Source organism: Zingiber officinale, chromosome 7A (genome assembly GCF_018446385.1).
Source record: "Zingiber officinale cultivar Zhangliang chromosome 7A, Zo_v1.1, whole genome shotgun sequence".
Taxonomy (NCBI): Eukaryota; Viridiplantae; Streptophyta; class Magnoliopsida; order Zingiberales; family Zingiberaceae; genus Zingiber; species Zingiber officinale.
Window position 1 is genome coordinate 136,273,053 of NC_055998.1, and position 9,146 is coordinate 136,282,198.

Sequence of the window (9,146 nt, forward strand, 5' to 3'; positions counted from 1 at the left end):
GGGCATATGGGTGAACGTGGGATGCTAGAACTGCACAAGAGAGATTTGTTGAAGGGTGTCAAGATGTGAAAGCTTGAATTTTTCAAATTCTGTGTTCTTGAGAAATAGAGCAAAGTACAATTCAAAAACGACAACAAACAAAACGGAAGAGATTCTGGACTACATACATGGGACCAGCCAGTGTAGCATAATGTGGAGGGCACTTGTATTTTGTAAGTTTTACTGATGATTACTCACTAAATGTCTGGGTATACTTTATGTGTCACAAGTCAAAAACTTTTGCAAAGTTTAAACTATGGAAAACTGAATTAGAGAACCAGACCGGAAGGAAGATCAAATGTCTTATGTTAGACAATGGGACTGAGTACACAGATTTAAAATTTCAGGAATTTTGTGAGCAGCATGGGATAATGAGGTATTTCTCGATTTGTAGAATACCTCAACAGAACGGGGTAGCGAAAAGGTTGAACAAGACAATAATTGAGAATGCAAGATGTCTCAGGCTGAATGCAATGCTAATAAAGAATTTTTGGATAGAAGCAATTAACATGGTATGTTATCTCATTAATAGATCACCTAAGACAGCGCTAGAAGGCAAAGTATCAGAGGAAGTATGGTCAGGGAATAAAGTCGATTATTCTCATCTTCGAGTTTTTGGATGACTAGCATATATGCACCTATCTAGTGAGGAGAGATCAAAGTTGGATGCGAAGTCAAAGCAGTGCATTTTTCTGAGGTATCAGAAAGGAGTAAAAGGCTTCAAGCTTTAGGATCCTAAGATAAGTAAGGTGGTGATCAGTAGAGATATGGTGTTTGATGAGAAGGTCATGCTACAATATACTCAAGAAGAAGGGAAAAAATGTCATAGAATAACATGGAGAAAGATGTTATGAGACTAATGGCTCCCATGATTCTAACTCAAAGCACACGGAGCATCGCACTATAGCTGGTGGTAGAACGAGACGAGTTATAAAACCACCCACCAGATACGAATTTTAAGACTTGGTATCTTATGCACTCATTATTAGTAGCGAAGACCTTACTGTTGGAGCAATCCCAATGGTCCGCGGGACCATGTGTTTTGGTGTTTGGGCAAAGGGTTTAAGTTAGGTTTACCCTCGTTATTTGATATGTGTACTTGAGTTGTGCAGGACTGCAGGTGACACATGTGACTCAGGTTGACGGCTTCGGGTCCGGTGAAGGATGGAGCATCCGAGGGACCGTGGACAAGGCAGCAAGGACAAAGGCCGAGGGAAGCGACTTCGAGGCATACGCGAAGGATGGCATTGGGGACGAGCCGCGGGCTTGGATGCATCCGAGGGACGAGAGCCAAAGGAAGTAGGCTTGAAGGTAAGAGGTCAAGGCTGCAAAGAAGAGTCAAGTGAGTCGTGAGGGTCCGAGTGCGAGAGAAATGTACTCGGGATGGGAAACCCTAAGTTTAGGGTTGTACCAGTCGACTGGTGGTGAGCACAGAAGCTTTCTGTGCCCAAAACGGCTGGGACCAGTCGACTGGTCCAGGGACCAGTCGACTGATAGATAGCCGTTGAGAGAGACGTTGGGTTGGCACCAGTCGACTGGTGCAAGGACCAGTCGACTGGTAACGGGCAAATCAGCAAGGCTGATTTCCCCAAGCTCTATAAGAGGGAGCTTGGGATAGCCGGTCAACCTGACGAAATTAGACTTGGTTAAAGCCTAATTAGTAGTCACAAGAGTTCTCAAGTGCTTGTGTAATCCAAGAGGTCTTGGTGTGTTTGTGGTGAGGTTTCTCCACCCACAAGGAGCGACTTGAGATAGCCGGAGGTTGCCGGGGGCTAATCCACCGACGGATAGGGATCGTCCACCTTACGGACAGCCGTGGAGTAGGAGCATCATCTCCGAACCACGTTACATCGACGTGTATTGGTTTGCTTGTTCTTTTCTTTGTCTTTAGCTTTCGTATTCGTAATTAGTATTTGTATTTCCGCTTACGCACTAACGAATACGTAAGAAGCGAGTTATTGGGGGCGCCGTCCATTCAACCCCCCTTCTAGCCGGCCACCGATCCTCCAACAAGTGGTATCAGAGCGAGGACGCACTTCACCGGACTAACCGCCGAGAAAAGCAACGCATATAAGAAGATGACCAGCTTGATTGAACCTCCAAAGTTTGAAGGAGGAAGCCTTGGGGACATCACATATTGGATGATGAAGATGGAGGTCTTCTTCAACACGGATTGGGACACCATGATGGTGGTCGAAGAGCCGTTTGAAGTCCCAAAATACAAGAAAGGGAAGAAACTCCGACCGCGTCATTGGACGGAGGAGCAAATCTCACGATTAAAGGCAAATGATAAGGTAATATCTATTTTGATTAATATTTTGCCTAATGACATGATGAGTCGTGTAGGAAAATATGAGAACGCCCACGATTTGTGGAGCAAGGTGAAGATGGTTCTACGGGAAGAACCTAAACCTACACAAGAAGAAGAAGAACCCAAGGAGATGGGTTTAATTGCTCAAGTTGAAGAGGAGCAAACGAAAGTTGAGCCATGCTCAACATCCGAGGAGGAGAAGGAAGATGAGGCATCATCTACATCCTCAAGAATTGAAGAAAATTCCAAGGCAAGTGAAGAAGAAGAAGAGGTCTTGGAAGTGGTCAATCTAGCAAGCACCTCCACCGAAGCAAAGTCAAAGGACCACATTGTGTGCTTCGGATGCAATGAGAAGGGACACTACAAGAGTAGGTGTCCAATGGGTAAGAAGGTAACTCCTAAACCCAATCAAGTTATTTTAGACACTAACAAGGGTTGTAGGAATGAAGAAGCCCAAAGAAGGAAAATGCGCATTATATGCTTCACGTGTGGAGAGAAGGGCCACTACCATACAAAATGCCCCAAGAAGGGAGAGATCAAGAAGCTAGCGCATTTAAAGAAGTGGGAGAAGAAGAAGAGGAGCTTAAGTCAAGGGGAAGCTTCAAGGGTAAGGGAGGTATACCCTAACTTGAAGGTTAATTCAAATTTAAACTCTTTCATGCATGCTAGGAAAAATAATGTTAATCATTATATGCCCATGCAAAATTTTGGTTTCAAATATCATGATAGGAGTAGGGTAAATGTTGATCATAACCCTAGGAGACCTATGCATGATAGACCTAGGCAAGTTAAATTCTCATTACCTAAGGAGAAGAAGGTAATAGAGAACCAAGGCATTAATCCCAAGAAGGGGAGACATATGCCTAGAAAGGGTAGGTCTAGGAATGTCCAAGGTGGACATGTTGATTCTAGGTTTAGGAACCTAGAAAGGGAAAATCAAGCTTTGAAGGCAAAGCTTGATCATTTGGAGAAATTCCTTAAGAGATTCACTATTGGATCTAAGGGATTAAATATGGTGTTGGGTAGCCAAAGACCCAACAATGATAGATCGGGCTTGGGATACCGATCTAGTCCCTCCAAGGTCAAAAGGAGACCATGTGCCAGGGTGGGAAATGATCATGGCAAGGGAGAGTCCTCCAAAGCTAAGGGAAAGTCTTATGCTAGGGTTGCATATGACTATAGCAAGGAGAAGCCAATAAATGGCAAGGAAAAGTCATTTAATGGTAAGAAGAAATTAACCAAGGACAAGGTGTCCAAGGTTAAGAAAGTTACGTTTGTAGGCCAAGTGTCACCGGGGGTGGACCGATGTGGCCTAGCCATTGTGGATGAGTCACCTAGGGAGGTGGCTAAGGCAAAGAGCTCTAGGGGGAGCTCTAAGAGTCAATTTGGGACCCATTACCAATGGATCTCAGGTGGGTACTACTTGGGAGTCTAGAGGAGCCATGGAGTGTGCCAAAAGGTTTGGAGATGGATTTGAGTCTCAAACCTAGGGATTTGGCACACATGGTTTGTGTTTCATGCAAGAAATATGACATTTGGGGTCATATTGCATGATAATTGGTTTTGGATGTATAGATGCCATATAAACCAATGCTAGGGATGCATTGTGGGTTGGTATGGGCAAATACATCAAAAGGAAGCCAAAACTAGGACTTTAGGTCAAGGTTCAATTGAACCATTTAACTAGTTTTGGATTTTGTGTCAATCTTGGGATTGGTGATAGATATATTTTTTAATATATTTTTCCCAGGTAGACAAGGGTACAATAGACCTCTCCACAAAATTTGGAGATTTTTGGAGGTCTAGGGAATTACTGGTGCATTTCTGAAGTTGGCCTGAAAAGGCTGATTTTTTCAGAAATAGGGTACCAGTCGACTGGTAACAATGTTTTTGAGCACAGAATGTCTCTGTAAGCTCATTTTGTCGATACCAGTCGACTGGTGCCGATACCAGTCGACTGGTAACAGTAGATTTCGACTACAGAATGTTTCTGTAAGATTCTGTCGAAGGGGGCAGTTGACTGGCACTTAGGGCAGTCGACTGATACCAGTCTGAAATTGTTTTCAGCATTGGTTTGTGACCATGTCAACTCGCCTAGATGTATGGGATCCAAGGGGGATTAATACATGAGTTTAGGGTCAGTTTGGATGATAAGTTTTCAACAATTGGGATATTGTTGGATAACTTTTTGGATGTTAGGCAAAGGGGGAGAATTAAGGTTTAGTTGGGAAAACCTTTAGTGCTTTTGCGTAGGGGGAGCCTTGGGATAGGTTCTTAAAAAGCCCGTTGTAAAAATCCTAGCTCATTGGGGAGCATAGGTGTAGGGGGAGCCTTGGGATAGGTTCTTAAAAAGCCCTGTGATAAAATCCTAGCTTAATGGGGAGCGTAGGTGTAGGGGGAGCCTTGTGATATGTTCCAATTCATGATGCATCCATTCGGCGGTTGCCAAGTGTGTAGCCTTGGCAATGTAAGTCCATTCGGCGGTTGCCAAGTGTGTAGCCTTGGCAACGTAAGTCCATTCGGCGGAGTAAGTCCAAGTGTGTAGCCTTGGCATCGTAAGTCCATTGTATTAGCATGTTTATTTGCTATTTGTTTTCCCTAACTTAAACGTATTGCCAAACACCAAAAAGGGGGAGATTGTTGGAGCAATCCCAATGGTCCGCGGGACCATGTGTTTTGGTGTTTGGGCAAAGGGTTTAAGTTAGGTTTACCCTCGTTATTTGATATGTGTACTTGAGTTGTGCAGGACTGCAGGTGACACATGTGACTCAGGTTGACGGTTTCGGGTCCGGTGAAGGATGGAGCATCCGAGGGACCGTGGACAAGGCAGCAAGGACAAGGGCCGAGGGAAGCGACTTCGAGGTATACGCGAAGGATGACATTGGGGATGAGCCGCGGGCTTGGATGCATCCGAGGGACGAGAGCCAAAGGAAGTAGGCTTGAAGGCAAGAGGTCAAGGCTGCAAAGAAGAGTCAAGTGAGTCGTGAAGGTCCGAGTGCGAGAGAAATGTACTCGGGATGGGAAACCCTAAGTTTAGGGTTGTATCAGTCGACTGGTACTAGGACCAGTCGACTGGTGGTGAGCACAGAAGCTCTCTGTGCCCAAAACGGCTGGGACCAGTCGACTGGTCCAGGGACCAGTCGACTGATAGATAGCCGTTGAGAGAGACGTTGGGTTGGCAACAGTCGACTGGTAACGGGCAAATCAGCAAGGCTGATTTCCCCAAGCTCTATAAGAGGGAGCTTGGGATAGCCGGTCAACCTGACGAAATTAGACTTGGTTAAAGCCTAATTAGTAGTCACAAGAGTTCTCAAGTGCTTGTGTAATCCAAGAGGTCTTGGTGTGTTTGTGGTGAGGTTTCTCCACCCACAAGGAGCGACTTGAGATAGCCGGAGGTTGCCGGGGGCTAATCCACCGACGGATAGGGATCGTCCACCTTACGGATAGCCGTGGAGTAGGAGCATCATCTCCGAACCACGTTACATCGACGTGTATTGGTTTGCTTGTTCTTTTCTTTGTCTTTAGCTTTCGTATTCGTAATTAGTATTTGTATTTCCGCTTACGCACTAACGAATACGTAGGAAGCGAGTTATTGGGGGCGCCGTCCATTCAACCCCCCTTCTAGCCGGCCACTGATCCTCCAACACTTACATCTTTTCAAGAGGCGATACACAGCTCTAAAAAGAACAAGTGGGCGGGTATTATGGCAGAGGAGATAGAGTCGTTGCATAAGAACCCAATGTGGGATCTAGTGGAGCTTCTTGAAGTAAAGAAAGCTATAGGGTGCAAGTGGATATTCAAAAAGAAAGAAGTAATGGCAGAGGGAGAAGAAGTAAAGTATAAGGCTCGGTTGGTAGCAAAAGGGTATTCATAGAGAAAGAAGATTAACTATGAAAAAATTTTCTCTTCAGTTGTAAAACATACGTCAATTAGAGTGCTGCTAGCTTTGGTGGCAGATCACGATTTATAGTTGGAGCAAATGGATGTGAAAATGACATTTCTTTATGAAAATTTAGAGGAACAGATTTTTATGTCACAACCTGAGGGATTTAGTCAACTGGGATAAGAGTGGTTGGTTTGTAAGTTGAAGAAATCACTCTATTGATTGAAACAATCTCCTAGGCAATAGTACAAATGTTTTGATTTATACATGATTTAAAACGGATATAGGAGATGTGAATATAATTGCTGCATATATGTGAAGAGTCTTGAAGATAAATCACTGGTTTTCTTACTACTATACATAGATGATATGCTCATTGTTGCAAAGAAGATGAAAGAGGTCGATAAATTGAAGAGGCTACTGAGCAAGGAATTTGACATGAAAGATTTGGGAGAAGTCAAGAAGATTCTTAGGATGGAGATTCACAGGGATAGAGTTATTGGGAGATTATGGTTGTCTCAACATAGCTATGGGGAGAAGGTCTTAGATAGGTTCAACATAAAGAATGCAAAGTTGATGAGCACACCCCGGCACATCACTTTAAGTTATCCAGTACACAGTGTCCAAAAACTGAAGACGAGATCCAAGAGATGTCAAAGGTTTCTTATGCCAGTGCAATTGGTTGTCTGATGTATATCATAGTTTACACGAGACCATATTTGGCGCAAGGAGATAGTATAGCGAGTAAGTTTATCTCAAATTCTGGTCGACCACATTGAGATGCAGTGAAGTAAATTTTCAGATACTTGAGAAGTACAACTGATTATGACATCATATTCAGTAGATAATCGAAAGATCCTTCAGTTGCTGGGTATATAGATGCAGACTATGCATGAGATTTATATGACAGGAGGTTTATTACAGGATACGTGTTAACTGTGGCAGAAGAACCTATCTATTGGAAATCTATAGTACAATCTATTGTTATATTGTCTACTACAGAGTTAGAGTACATGGCAGCAGCTGAAGCAGCGAAGGAAACTTTATAGCTTACAAGGTTGGTCAGAGAACTGGACATTCAGTAAGGTGGAGTTAAGTTATTATGCGATAGTATGAATGCTATTTATTTGGTGAAGAAACAGGTGTATCATGTGAGAACCAAGCACATTGATGTGAGATTTCACAAGATCAGAGAGCTAATTGTTTCCGGGGAAATTTAACTTGAGAACATTCACACTGCAAACAATACTGCAGACATACTAACAAAGCCAGTGACTATAGAGAAGTTTAAGCATTGTTTGAACTTGATCCATATCTCTAGATGTTAGGGGAAGGAAATCCTGACCCAGAGATCCAGGTCGAGTTTTGTTCAAATACTCGTGTTCTTCGAAGGGGTGAATATTCACCAAGGTGGAAATTGTTGATGGGTGGCTCATATTTGGATGAAGGTCAATGTGATGGATGTCATAGATGAAAAATCTGTTAAGATTTTTCATAATAAAATTCTGTTATAATTTTATATAACAGAATTCTATTACAATTTTTTATAATAGAATTCTGTTACGATTTTTCATAACAAAATTCTATTATGATTTTACCGGGTCTGGGTTTATGCACTATTTATAAGGATCATTATAAACCTATTGTACAATCACAAGAATCATGGAATATGATTTTCTTGTGTAGAGAGAATTCTAATAAAGGTTCAACCATTTTTTGTGAAGTAGGCACGTCATCGAACCACGATAACTCTTCTTCTTCTTCTTCTTCTTCTTCTCCTTCCTCATATTTGCTCCTTTTTGTGCGTCTTTGTCTTGTTGCTCCGCACGATCTCTTTCTTTCTTCCTGTTCTTCCGCATTAATGGTTGAGAGGTGTTGCCCCCTCTTTACGCAACACAAATTAAATAAAATTAAATTTAAAACTTAATTATTTAATTAAAAACTTTCATATAAAAGGCATTGATGATTTAAAGAGCCCAATTTTTTTAAAAATTATTCATGGTCCCTAAATTTATCTATATTTTTTTTAAACTTTAATAAAATAAATTTTAAAAATATAAAAAAAATTAATAAAAAATAAAATATTTATTTTTCTATTTTTAATATCTAATTATAAGAAACAAAATAAAAGAAAATACAAAATAAAAAATTAGTTATTTCAGCATAACTTTCATTAAAATTTATGTTAAATTAATATTGTTTACTCTAAATATTTTTCTTAATTTATTTACATATTTTTTAAAAAATATTGAGTTTTTTAAATTCATAGTTTTGATCAAAAGCGACTCTAAAGACCTCAATCTTATTTAAATTTATCTATATTTTGAATTCTAATTTTGAAATTTTAATAAAAAATAAAAATAAATAAAATTATAAAAGAATGTTAATAAAAGTGTGTGTATCTATATAACTAATTACAAGAGAAAATAAAAATTTAAAATTACCTTGCTATTGGTTTGGTTAAAGCAAACCACCTGAGTTCGACTTGGTTAACCACACACCATCTTGGTGCTGCTTTAGTCAAACCACTACCACCTTGGTGCTATGAAGATGCCATATCAATAGATTTAATCCAATAATTTTTTTCACTCTCTTGTATCTTATTATGCACACAAACTCTTCACTTACGACACTATCAATCTGAAAATTTTATTCAAAAAATTCAGTTTTGCTTCTTTTAGCATAGTATCATATCTAGAGATAAACACCTTTGATCATTCTAAGACAACACTAATTATTATATAATAAAAATAGATAAATAAATATATAAAATATTAGCTGATAAAAAACTTAGGCCTCAATCACCTCCGTCCCCATCTCTCAGAGAAACACAGTCGTCTCCACCACCACGAGCACTTATTTTTCGATCAACACCAATCCTCTCCTCCAGTGAGGGTCGTCGGAAATTGAAGT